Here is a 12,984-nt window from a genome sequence, read left to right on the forward strand (position 1 = left end):
GCTCGCACCCTCAATGGAATCAGTGCTAAGTGGTGCAGGCCTCACCCTTCTGCTGCCAACCCAACGGGACTGACGCAAAGCAACACCAAGGCCCGTAAAGCCTTGCCACACAGCTCCCTAGGACTGGCGGAAAGGGACGCCAAGCCTCGGAAAGCCTCGCCGCACAACTTCTCTTAATCAACGCCAGATGACCCAAAGCCTCGCAAAGCAATGCTGCACAGACTGTGCACGAGGATTTAAGGTACTGTGTCCAGCGGTCCCAAGTGGGTCCATGCAGCCGGGAGGTGCTCCATCGTGGATAGACTAAAGTTGTAACTTTGTCCTGGTCGGTTGAGCCCAGACAACTACAGTTTGCGCCTTCTGCTTTTATGAGTTATTTTCACTGAAATATTTAAAATTGCATATCTCTGGTTCTTCTGATTGGATTTTGTCATTAGGCCTTCTTTTATTTATTAAATTTGCTCTATTTTTCTTTCTTGGTGTGGGATATATTTTATGTGGTGTTTCCACTGTTTCTCTGAAGTGTTGCACAAATACTTTACAGATTGTCTCTAAGTTAAGCCTGACTGCTCTGTGCCAAGCTACCCGGGGGTTGAGCACACATTTTAATTTGGGGTTGCTTGTGCCTTACCCTGACCAGGATTGTGGTTTCTGCTTGACAACGGGCTCACACCCCAGTCACTAGCAGCCCAATTTGTAACATGAGGTAAATGCTGTTATTCAGTAACCGTCATGAGTATATAGTCAATTAGAAAAGAGTGTTTTATCCGGCTGCTGAGCAGCGAAGAAAGAGGAAGTGCCTTTTTTTTTTTTTTTTTAGGAACATATACATACAAGGTAGAGCAATATTGGTGGTGGACTTTGGGTGTTCAAGTTTGAAGAGACTCATGGGACATGTAGTCTTTTGGTATTTGTTGTAGTTGCGTTGCCTGCTGAGCTAAAATTAAGTCAAGAGAAATGCATAGTATGAACCTCTAGCTGTGACATAGAATTTATTTTGGTGGACTTGCTCTTGAGATTGTAAAGGATTTTAAAGGAGTGGATATAGGCATTAGCGTATCAAATCATAATCTAGAATTGCCAGGGCATGTCTTCTGTACGGTAGCACAAGCTAATCTCTGCTTTTAACAGGCTTTACAGCTGCATTAATAGAGTTATTCTCAGTGCAATTACATGGGTATTGTGGGACCTCTGTTGTTCAGGAACACATTTGTTTGCATGTATATATCAGCCAGTCTAGTGGGAAAAGTAAAAGAGTGAAGTGGGTGGACAGGATGGGGTCAGGTCCCTTCCTGAAGTTTAGGAGCCAATGGACTGGGGGTGGGGGGGGGGGAGGCTGTTGTACGAGATGAGAAATAGTCTTGTTTTCTCTGCTCTTTTGCCAATTCCTTGAGGCTCGTGTTTTGATTCTGGTGAGAGAAACCCAGATTTTTAACCACATAATAAGGCTTGTAGCAGTGAATGACCGTGTAAAACGGTTATATATATATTCTGAAACTTGCCCTCATTCTGCTTAACAGCAATGTTCAAAGCCTTCATACTACAGGACATGATCTGTAGCACAAACTAGAGTGTCATGTAAAAAGTTTCTGTTTCAGAATGACTAGTATATTGCGTGCTACCAATGGTATATTCTGTAACTCGTTGTTGGCCTTATTGTGCTGCTCCATACTGTGCTGCTGCTTACTGTGCCATATTGATAATAAGGCCCAGAAGTACATACACTGTTTTCCCTAAATGATACAGGCTAGTCTAATCTACGTTGTTGCTCAGAACAAAACAGACAAGCATTTACAATGCAATGGCTCTCACATTTGCTTGAGTTAGAGCTATTGGCAATGTAAATTCATAACTCGACTTTTCTTGCCAAATAATTGGGTTAACCCTGCCTCATAATTTGGTCTTTTTCTGATACATAATTCCAGTGGCCCTGCATATAACTAAAGCACTTCCATTTACTTTCTTTCTCTATCTGCAGCCAAAAATGAAACTCTTGCCATTTAGTATCCTAATTTAAATCCGCCATGCTAATTCCAATAGAATACCACTTTCAACACCCCACCGTCAGTGTTGCTGGCTGTCCAACACAATTCCCAAAACAAGACTGCTATGGAGGAGTAAAGGGAGAAATAAACTTGAAGATTCACCCAAAGGATGTTTAGTTTGCCTGAATAATGGTCAGAATTGCAATAAGGAGAGGTTAACAAAACATATACAGTTATCATATAAACCCAATAAAAACCTTTATCAGAAATAAATGTTTGGCATTAGACTGTAATGCTCCGAATAGCCCCTAGAGGAGACCACAATGAAAATAGCATTTGTATGAAACATGGTCATGTTACCTTATAGTTAGCTCCTAGGGGGCATAACCACATGAAAAGAAAATGACTGAAAGTATTGCAGTCAACCATATATTTAGCCTCTAGAGGATGTAGTGCATTACACATTTTCAGGGCTAGCAGGCCTACTGTAATGATGTTACAAAGAAGACCCTTAAAACCCAAATTACTCTCAGCTGTAAAACAACAGTTCCAGCCATGAGAGTGGTTAAAAAGACACTAAATGGAGGGATGGGTTATTATTTTGGGGTGCCCACTAGCCTAATTTGGGGACCCAGAGATGATCTAGACAGAAAGAGCAGGTTGTGGCGAACATTTTAAAGGTGGTCCTATTTTCCTAGGACCATCGCAGGCTGAGTTATGAGCAAAAATGTTTTGTAAAAGAATGCCTTGCAGAGCATTATGGGATGACCAAGTGCAGCAAATACTGTAATGTATTGACTGTAATGCTTAGAACAGCCCCTAGAGGACACAACAATAAAAATATAATTTGTAAGAAACTGGGTCATGTAACCATATAATGAGCCCTTAGAGGGCATAACCATATGAAAATACGATGGCACAAAGTAATGTAGTGCAACCATATATTTAGCCCCTAGAGGCCTGCTGCAAGGGTCTTAGAACACATACTACTCCATGCTGTAAAACAAAAGTTCCAGCCATGAGAGAGTTTTAAAATGGACTAACTGGTGGGAGGGTTATTACTGTGGGTTCCCCACTGACCTAGTGTGTGGACCCATAGATGACCTAAACAGAAAGAGTGCATCATGCTGATTGTGTTAGTGGTGGTCCCATTGTCCTAGGACCACCAAAGGCTGAGTAATGGGCAAAAGTAATTTGAAAAAGAATGCTTACAAAGCATTATGGGACGACTTTTCCCGAGTGCAGTGAATATTGTAGTATTGGCTTTCCTGCTGTGCCGGGAGAGGCCTTGCCGATTTCTGGATTATTAGTAAAGCATTTATCAATTAAAAGTGTTTTTGGAAAGCTATGGAGTGTGAAGGGGAGAGGCAAAAGAAATTACTTTGATTAGGTAACAGTGTGAACAATTTGCTCAGCGTGCCAATACCGCTGATAGAGTTGTCGCTGTGAGAGCCATGGCTTCCATGTAGCACGAAGGGGAGAGACAAAAGAAAAAAAGAGTTCACCCATGCTGAAGTATATCGGCAGTCGTGCAATTTTCCATGTAACATTGTCAGCCTAGAAGGCGATAACAAAACTGCCCCAAGGCGGGACAAACGTAAAGAAATTACCAATGACATCAAGGGACTTTTGAAAGGCAATCCCACGAGCAAGTGAAAGTGATGAGCGTGAGGTGGGCACGGTTAAAAACCCACAATACTTACAACAGGTCAAAGCACTTGGGCGCTCAACCTAAAAAAAGACTAAATTAAACTAATTTGCTTTCTTAGCACTGGTTTCTGATCGCTGATATTTTTCTAAGGATTTATTTTGTCTTGTTTTCTCCAAGTTTTCAGCTTTTCTATTCATGATATATATGGTTGAAAAGCACCCTTCTAGTCTTTGCTTGTTGTTTTAGCTTCAGGCTCTATTTCCTGTATTTCTGCCTTTTGTGGTGATAGGTTTAAAAGCATTTTGTTTTCTTTTATCAATTTTAATTTGAAGTCTAATCTACAGGGACACACACATATTCATACATCATGGCCATATAACATCTGTTTAGAAGACTTTAGATTTTATATACAAAAAAAATGCATTAGCGCTGGATGCGTCATAATCCTTTTTTATTATTATGTTTAGCTATGTGCACAGGAGCCACACTCTGTAAAGCATAGCTACAAATCATTGCCAAAGTCACATATGCCCATGCTGTACAACATGAACAAAAAAAAGGCAATGGGAGAACCAGTGGCCTCGAAGGTGAGACCTATTGGGGTTCCCAATGTTGTAAGGACTTGCACAGTACCTCTGTGATTCTGAGCACAAAATCAACAGTTCAGGCCGGCCCTGGCATCGCGGGCCAGCTACTGCTTTGGGAAGACCCGCAAACAGTACCTTTTGGAATTGCAGGGCATCGTGATCTTCGCAGTGAGCTCTGGAAAGCGGCGTCGCTGGCGTTGGTTCTGGAGTTGGTGCGAGAGTCGTCTGGCCCTTGAAGTCACCGGCGTTGCGGATGGAACTCCGGGCTGATGAAGTCAGGAGCGCTGGCGTGGATGGCGTTGTGAAGCAGGATGATTGGATATGCGGTGCCCACAGGTCACGGTGCAGGCAGCGGCTCGGTGACAGCGTCCAGCGGTGTCAGTGAGACCAGGGCCGCGGTGTGAAGCAAAGCGGTGCGACGTGTGGTGTCACCAGGTCACGGTGAAGGCAGCAGCGTTGTTGCTGAAGGGCTGTCCTCGGTAGGCCCAAGCCAGTGGTACAGGACGGTGCATTGTGACCCTTGCGAGCAGTGTCCACGGGCCACGGTGCAGGCACGGATGTCTGGTGATGAAACTGGAGTCGATGGTGGTTGCATCGGTGGACTGCGGTACAGGACGGTGCTTTGTGCTCCTCACGAGCGGTGTCCACAATTTCTCCAGCTCATTCTGGTGCCTCCTGGCTTCTCTCCTGCCCTCCAGCTCCTCTGGAGTCAGGCCTTTTGATCCACCACTGCTGATTGGCCCAGGGGGTACCTCCCACCTAGCAGCTCCTTGACCCTCAGCACATCTCCCCTAGGATTTGGGTCTGCAGATTCTCCGTTTGGATCCTCAGACTGCCCTCTGGATGTTCTGGCGGCTACCCAGGCCCTAAGTGCCTTTTGTAGCTCCTCCTTTTTGGTGAGGCCTCTGACCTGGACCAAATCCTGGGATGCAACTAATGCTCTTGACTGAGACATGATGTTGTTGGAAGTTCGCCTTGAACTTGAGATCAAAAATAGGTCAAGAGGAAAGATCAAAAACAAAAATCTGTATGTGGCACGTAGTGGTCTGCGATATGGTAGTAGTGTACACCAATCACTGTGGGTTAAGTGCAAACGCAAGTCCTATCCTCACCGCTGACAACCAATGTTAGAAATGCGGTTTGCACCCTGTCCAAGTAGGGACCCTCACTCTATTCAGGATAAGAGCGATACCCACTGAGATAACCACTGCTCATCTCCTTGGTAGCTTGGCACGAGCAGTCAGGCTTATCTCAGAAGCAATGTGTAAAGCATTTGCACATAACACACAGTCATACAGTGAAAACTCTACAAAAGGACACCACACCAGTTTTATAAAAATAGCATTATTTTTCTGTGTAAAACAAGACCAAGGAAGCCAGGAATCCACAAACAGGCAGAGTCACAGAATGGTTTAAGCAAGAAAATACTTAAACTCCATATTTCTATCTGCCCTCAAAGGGAATCTGTGATTTAAAGTTATTTAAAGGCAGCCCCCATGTTTATCTATGAGGGAGATAGGCCTTGCAACAGTGAAAAACAAATTTGGCAGTATTTCACTGTTAGGACATGTAAACCACACCATTACATGTCCTACCTTTTAAATACACTGCACCCTGCCGATGGGGCTACCTAGGGCCTACCTTCGGAGTGCCTTGCATGTACCAAAAGGGAAAGTTTGGGCCTGGCAAGTGGGTACACTTGCCAGGCCGAATTAGCAGTTTAAAACTGCACACACAGACACTGCAGTGGCAGGTCTGAGCCACGTTTACAGGGCTACTAAGGTGGGTGGCACAACCAGTGTTGCAGACCCACTAGTAGCATTTGATTTACAGGCTCTGGGCACCTCTAGTGCACTGTACTAGGGACTTACAAGTAAGTCAGATATGCCAATCATGGATAACCCAATCGCCAATACAATTTACATAGGGAGCACTTGCACTTTAGCACTGATCAGCAGTGGTAAAGTGTGAAAGACAATAAATCAGCAAAAACAGAGACAGTATACCATAAAAACAGGAGGTCAGAAGGCAAAAAGACAGGGGAGACACGCCCAAAAGCTGCCAGGTCTAACAGTACTGTATGCTAACCAGTTAGAAAGCAGCAAATAAGAGTGACAAAGCAGCCAAAAAATGTGAAGGAATGGGCAGACTGCAATCCCCTTGTTGTATACAGTGTCTCTTGCAAGCAAAAGCACATGCAGTGCATGGGGTGAGACCTAACTACAGTGAGGACTAAGCTCGAAGCAGCTAAACTGGAAATTGTTGTAGGATTTGGCAACATTTTTACATCGAAATACATATGGCAAATGGTTGGGATAGTCACTTTCAGGGTACCAGCATACCTCTTAATAATTCTGTAAAAATACATGTCAAGCAACATCCCAAAATCTCTTAATTATTTCCTCAGCTGGACATTTGGAAAAAGTGCACCTAATATGCCAAGGCAAACTCGAACAAGGAAGAGTTCTACATAGGAGGAGTGTGGCGGGGCAGAGCAAGTGATCTTGCGTATACACCCTTACACAAAGATATTTAAATATAAGGATTCATTCTCTCTCTCTCTCCCTCTCTCTCTCCCTCTCTCTCTCTTTCTCTCTCTCTCTCTCTCTCACACACACTCACTCTTTCCCTTATCCTTAGCATGCGAACAGATTACATAATCATAAATGTGATGATTGGAGATGGAATGACAATAGCACTTTGGCTTCTAGACACAATAAGAAGAGCTTCACAAAAGACTTGCAATTAATCAACCGTTTTGATTAGAATGTATTTAGAGGTCACACATTTGCTCCGAGCTGAACAGATGGAAGACCAGAGGTTCTAGCAAATAAGCTGGCACCTTGGATAGTGGAAACCTCTGGGTACTTTTTAATTAGGGAATGATTTTGAAGCCCTGAAAAAACGGAGAACCCTTAAAGGGTTTTATCTCACACTGAAAGGGTAATGCATTTAGACTTCGGCTGGTGTATCAATCATTAGCACAGGATCTAGTGAAAATGGGATTTAGTTTTTTTTTTACGTATGCCCATTTGCAGGTCTAAAATTGAAGCACACAATCCCCAATTCGAAGCACACAATCCCCAAAGCATCACCAAATGGTATGCAGCAACTTTCCCCTCCCTTTTTGCACCGAGAAAGGTATATTTGTGTCCACTTTGTTACCTCACCTGGAGTGTGGATTGTCACAAACCAATCATAACTGTAATATGTTAGCAAATATACCAGAGGGCATAACTGAGACCTCACAACGTAGTCGTCTTTAGGAGAAAATAGACATATGGAATACGAATTGAATAGCTCCCTAAATAATGAATTTCAAATCTAAACATACTCTCCTATATTACTAGGATTGGAGCTGTGATTTGTAGGTTCCATCTGGATCTCGGCAGCAAAAGCATAAATCCACTAAGATGTCTGGTGAAAATTCAGACATTTGACCTGCGTATTGCATTGGGTGTGGTGCAACAGACCACCTGAACTATTTTAACAGTATTAAAAACAAAACTGAGACCTGGTAGAGTTCCACAAATCTTTGTATAGGGTGTCAAAACTTGATAAGCTCTTTTACCACCTGGTAGTCAGGGCTAGCAGACATAACCGTTGAGAATGGCGGTTTAATTTGGGTTGTGGCCATCAGGAAAACACAACGCTCAAATCTCTTTGTGTCCAGCTTAGCTTTGCAACTTCTGATGCTAATAACATGATAACCACTGCGTTCGGTATTAACACATTATTTACAGTGCAACTTAAATGCACTGCTTTATTAAATGATCTGTTACTTTTTTCACAGGTGGGGCTTAGAATAGTGGATTCGTTGTACTTAAAGATGGTGTCCTTGAGACAGCCTGGTCCATTCCCCCACGCCCCAACTCTGCATTTGGATAAAAACAAATGGGATGAAGGACAAGAATCCTGCATTGTGAAAGACGAGGTGATAGAACCCTGCTCAGTCGATGGTCTTCCTCCTGCTTCTTATCTATTCGATAGGAATGCAGTGAACAGTTTGTGATTGACTCAAAAGGCAGGAACAATACACACTTTCTAGATAGCAATGTGTGTGAAATCCTGGCCTGAAAAATCTCTTGGAGGTCACAGAAGAGACAATTTGGAAGTTTATAGCTCGGAAAAGATAATTTTGACCAGAATTTTTCTTTCATTTTACTTTAAATAAAAGTAGGATTCTCCTTTGAACCCTTCAGAGTATCTTCTAAGTCTAAAGCATTTCATTGAAAAGTTCACAGCAGCAGCTTCATGTCATCGGAGAGGACTCATTAAAAATCAATGCTTGGGACCACTGCAGGAGTGGGCGACAAATGAAAGAAGGATGGGAGTGGTGATGGTGAGTAGTATGGTGCTGGAGGATGGCCTGGCCCACGGGTGCTTGTCCTTTCTATTGTTAGCTGTACTTGTAAATAGCAAAGTTCACTATGTACCTTGTCAAATGTATTACTGGTAATTTGCAAAAGGTCCTCATTAAAGATGAAACATATGAAGGAAATAACGTGTACCTTTGCTCTTTTAATCTGTACTGTTTTATGTTACATTAAAATATGCGTATAACACTCCATATAGTTCTGAAAATTAATCCACACCCTGAACCACATTTAATCTCCGTTCCCCCATTCGAACATTGCACATTCTCAACTATGCTCTACTCATTCTTGTTCAAGCTGTAGATTCCCTTTATTCATGTCATCTCCCTCTTGGGCCATGCTGTTTACCACCCTTAATTCTATTCATTCTAGTCTGCCCAGACAATATTAGATGAAATATCACAATACATACGTATGGGCCACTTTTTTGTTTTTGGTGCCAAGGCTTATGTTTTCTGGTACTCGTCTGCCTCCCTCCACGGGTGTAGCTCTTATATTCACGCCAATGGCTGATTTGTGCAACACCTAAGTTAAGGAAGGACCTTCAAAGCAAATACTAATAACAAACTAAAATGTACTCTTGTTGTACTTAACGTTGTGGTATCTCAGGATAACAGCCTGCTCCCAAGCTACAACCTGCAAATGCTCTTCCAACCAATAAACTGTTTGCTTTAAACAGTACACTGCTTGCAGTGTAGCTGAAGCGTAGGCTTCCTAGGAAGTCTGCATTTAAAAAAATATTCGCATATGAACATCATTACTCCAAGGCGGTCTGGTGTCTTTTCCTTCAAAATGGTAATTGCATAATTCTATGTTGGCCTATAAGTAGCCCCCATCTAAGACGTTTAGACAGTAGTTACTTAGTGGTGTGCAGATTTTCCCTTTTTCACCTACCACATTGTGTGGGTTTACAGGTTGGAGAGCAGGGTTGCCAATGGAGGACTGCCAAAAGATGTAACATCGGTGACTGGTCAAGCAACCTGGGGATCTAAAGTACACCAGGTGTATGGGAGTGGGGGAAGGACCACGCTTCAAATTGCTTGAATTTTTTTGCACTCTGATGTTATGCACCAATGTGTCTGCTTCATTCATGGCTTAAGAATTGTGATTTCTCCCCTAGAAAATGTACGAGTCTGTTTAAGGACCCGGAACTGTACATTGTGAATTCATCTCTTGCTCAGTCAGGTTACTGTAACTTAGACACCATGTCCAACAGCAGTACATCTCTCTTCAGTGAGCTTCAGCGAAGCTGTGTTGCACACATTAGTGCTCGGCGAATAACGTACCTGTGACAGCTACAATATTCATTATTTATTTCAAGGTTACTAATTACCAAACCAATTACTGTAATCACAAGCAGAGTCCGTCCATTCATTGATCTCGCTGCGGGGATAACTGCAAGGAATCGGATAAGTGGGGCATGTTTTTATGTTGTGCTGTTTACCATCCCTTGGCGACACCAGTTAAATAAGGGAATTGTTTCTTTTTACAGAGAGCAATTGTAGTCCCATTGGGAGCTGCATTTGCTAATAAGGTCTAGAAAGACAATAGCCCTGAAGGAAACTTCAGTATTTGTTCGAGTTGATGTTGCAGCTTAACAGCCTAGAAGTATATGGCCACTAATATAACCTTTCCACAAATATTTGGGAAAATAAACTTACATGAAGTACATGTATTCCTTGCATCCTTGTCAGACGGCAGTTGGTCTGGGGGTAGCATTATTCCCATTGAAGTAAGAATGTGCAACGACAGTATGGCATAGTGTATGGAATTTGTATATGGATTCTCCTGTTTGTGGGCGTCCTAGACACATTACTGGTGACCCCGGCTGCCTAAAATCAGCACACTGCATCTTGGGTTCGATCAGAACAGCACTTCAATACTGAAGGCAATGAACAGTTCAGAAGATGGCATGGAAATTTAGTAGAAGATGGTCATAAAATTGAACTCTGATCCAGAAGGAAGTCTTCTAGAAAAGACATTTGACGTGAAGAACTTGTTATTGGAAGTGAAACATGGGATGCAGATCTAACTCAAAATCTGCAAGATAATCCTCTTGAAATAACGAGCACATTTGCTAGCCAAGCTGAGTGTTTAATTTTGCAAAACTCAAGCCACATGTCCCTGTCTCAGTATGATTCAGTCTTTCTGTGGTCTATCAAATGAGCACCGTTAAGTTGAGCAATTCTAACACTTGTTATCCGGTGCACCATGTAAAGGAAGTCTGTGGTAGGAAGTCATATACAAGCAAGTTGTATTTTTTCAAGGTTTCGGTTGAGTTCATACCTATTGCATGATAGACGACGTTCAAATGCTGTATGCCTAGCTTTCAACATAAGCGTGCCAGGAATGCTCATTCCTCCAAGATACGCTGCCTTTAAATAAGGGGCTCTCACAATCCCGCTTGCCGGAAGTGCTGCCAAGCTCTTGTTCGGTTCTATATAACTGCTTACATCTTTCCACATTTGAAGTGTTCTCTAGTTTTGGTCATGTGTCCTACTGAATAAACTCTTCCTGCTGCTAGTAAAAGAGCAGCGCTTTTCACCAGGCTGGGGGCAGTTTGGAGGGCCGACTTTAAACAGGCACCTTGTTGGTACGCTGCATGCTTTGAACTGCTGAAGCCTTAGTCATTGTACATGAACATGTAAAACTGAAAGCCAGAATCTGAGAAATGGGTGTGTTGACTTACGCTTCCTTGAGTCTCACCTAAGACTGTGCATGTGCTGGTTCTTTCAACACCTTTTGTTAACTTGAAGGGGGCTTAGAGGCTGCGCATTGCTTGGCTTCCTTCATTGTTGGTCTAATTTGCTTGCTACTTATTCATCAACTACTATAAGCTTCTTTCCTGTTAATCTGTTGTTGTTTTTTTCCTCCCCTGGAGCATGGACGCATTTCTGTGTCCTTGCGCTGCTTGCTTTTTTCAAGAGCTACTTTTTTCTTTTTCTTCAACACTTTACAACAGCACATTTATTTTTCAGCTGTTTCTCTCGTGTACCTCTTCCACCTCCTAGCCCCTCTCGCCCACCCTTCATTGTCCGTGGATTGTCACTCTCTCTATTGTCTGTTGCTTGCCCCAGCCACCCACTCTCCATTGTCTATGTGCTTGTCCTCTGCCTCTCCCACCCATCCTCCATTGTCAGTGTGCCTGCTGCCAGCCCCTCTCGACTGTCCTCTCCCTTCACCTGTGCCCATCCTTCTCTCGCGCACTACCTTCCTCAGTGTTGCCTGGTCAACCAGTCCACTCCCCAGTTTGTTTGAAAACAAGCAAGGTAACCGGGCTGGCTAAAAATGTGTTGTTTTAAACTGCATTTGCCATAATATGACTTTTTGTAAGGTAGTTTTAGCCGTGTTGTACAGCAGCCGCTCTGCTGTGCAGCGTGGCTACAAAACATTAACTAAGTCAACAGCGCTCATAATCAAGACCTGTTGGCTTTGCCACTGCTAGTTTAGAAATTATAGGGCGATAACAAGAAATAACAGTTTACCTGCAAACTTCCTCACCTGATACAAATAAAGGGTAACAGGCAATTGTGTGTTTGAAGTGTACTTGAATATCTATTTGTTAAATCATCACCAGCCATGTTCATGTTGGGCCCATGGATTGTTAGTTTTCTTTTTACAGATGAGTTCCCTAACTCTTAGTTTGAGATAAGAAATGAACAAAGTTACATGTTTGAAAAACGAGGTACAAATCTTCATTGTGGAATTTATCCTATTTTGGACGTGTTGGTAGGCCTTGAGGCGAAGCAGGTGAAGTTTTTGTTCTAGTGGTTAGCACGAGCGCAGGGTCACTGGACCCATCCCAATCATGGCCGCTTGGACTTGACCCTTATCCCTCATGGCTGGCGGTTTCCCTTGCTGTTGTGCGGAAGATGGCCTCAGGCATGGGTTTTCTTCTTTTCAGGAGAGAAAACAGCTGGTATGGGGTAAGTTCATGGGGTAACTTGGCACCAACTACTTAATCGACGTGGAGCACCCTACCAGACTAGGATTGTGGTCTTGAGTTCTGCCATCTGTTTCCCATGAACTGCTTGTGGCTTTTGGAGAGTTGTTTTTCGGTAAAGTTCAGTACGCGGATCAATTGATATTGCAATATCAAATAAAGACTAACCATTTTATATAAAAAGGCAAATTACAAGAATCTAAGGGCTTGTACATATGTTCCCAGTCACTTATGTTTGTGTAGTGCCATATCGTTTTTACTTACACTGTGCAATGTTTTTGTAGACCTAATGTCAATTGCTTCTTTGTAAAACGAACACTTTCAGGCTGTGTACTTTTGCAATGTAGCATGACTGGTGGTAATTGGTTAGCAGTGGGTATAGTACTGCTCCAAAGAATAAACTGCCGGAAAGAGAATATCAAAGCTAAAATCTCAAATCTTC

The 12,984-nt window shown here is 42.9% G+C and overlaps 1 protein-coding gene across 7 annotated transcripts in view; it reads left to right on the plus strand.

The window, feature by feature from the left end:
• Nucleotides 1-12,984, plus strand: part of FSD1L (fibronectin type III and SPRY domain containing 1 like) — a 254,699-nt gene that overhangs the window by 69,840 nt on the left and 171,875 nt on the right. The gene's annotated exons all lie outside the window — the stretch shown is intronic.

The sequence above is a fragment of the Pleurodeles waltl genome, chromosome 1_2 (genome assembly GCF_031143425.1).
Source record: "Pleurodeles waltl isolate 20211129_DDA chromosome 1_2, aPleWal1.hap1.20221129, whole genome shotgun sequence".
NCBI classification, from domain to species: Eukaryota; Metazoa; Chordata; class Amphibia; order Caudata; family Salamandridae; genus Pleurodeles; species Pleurodeles waltl.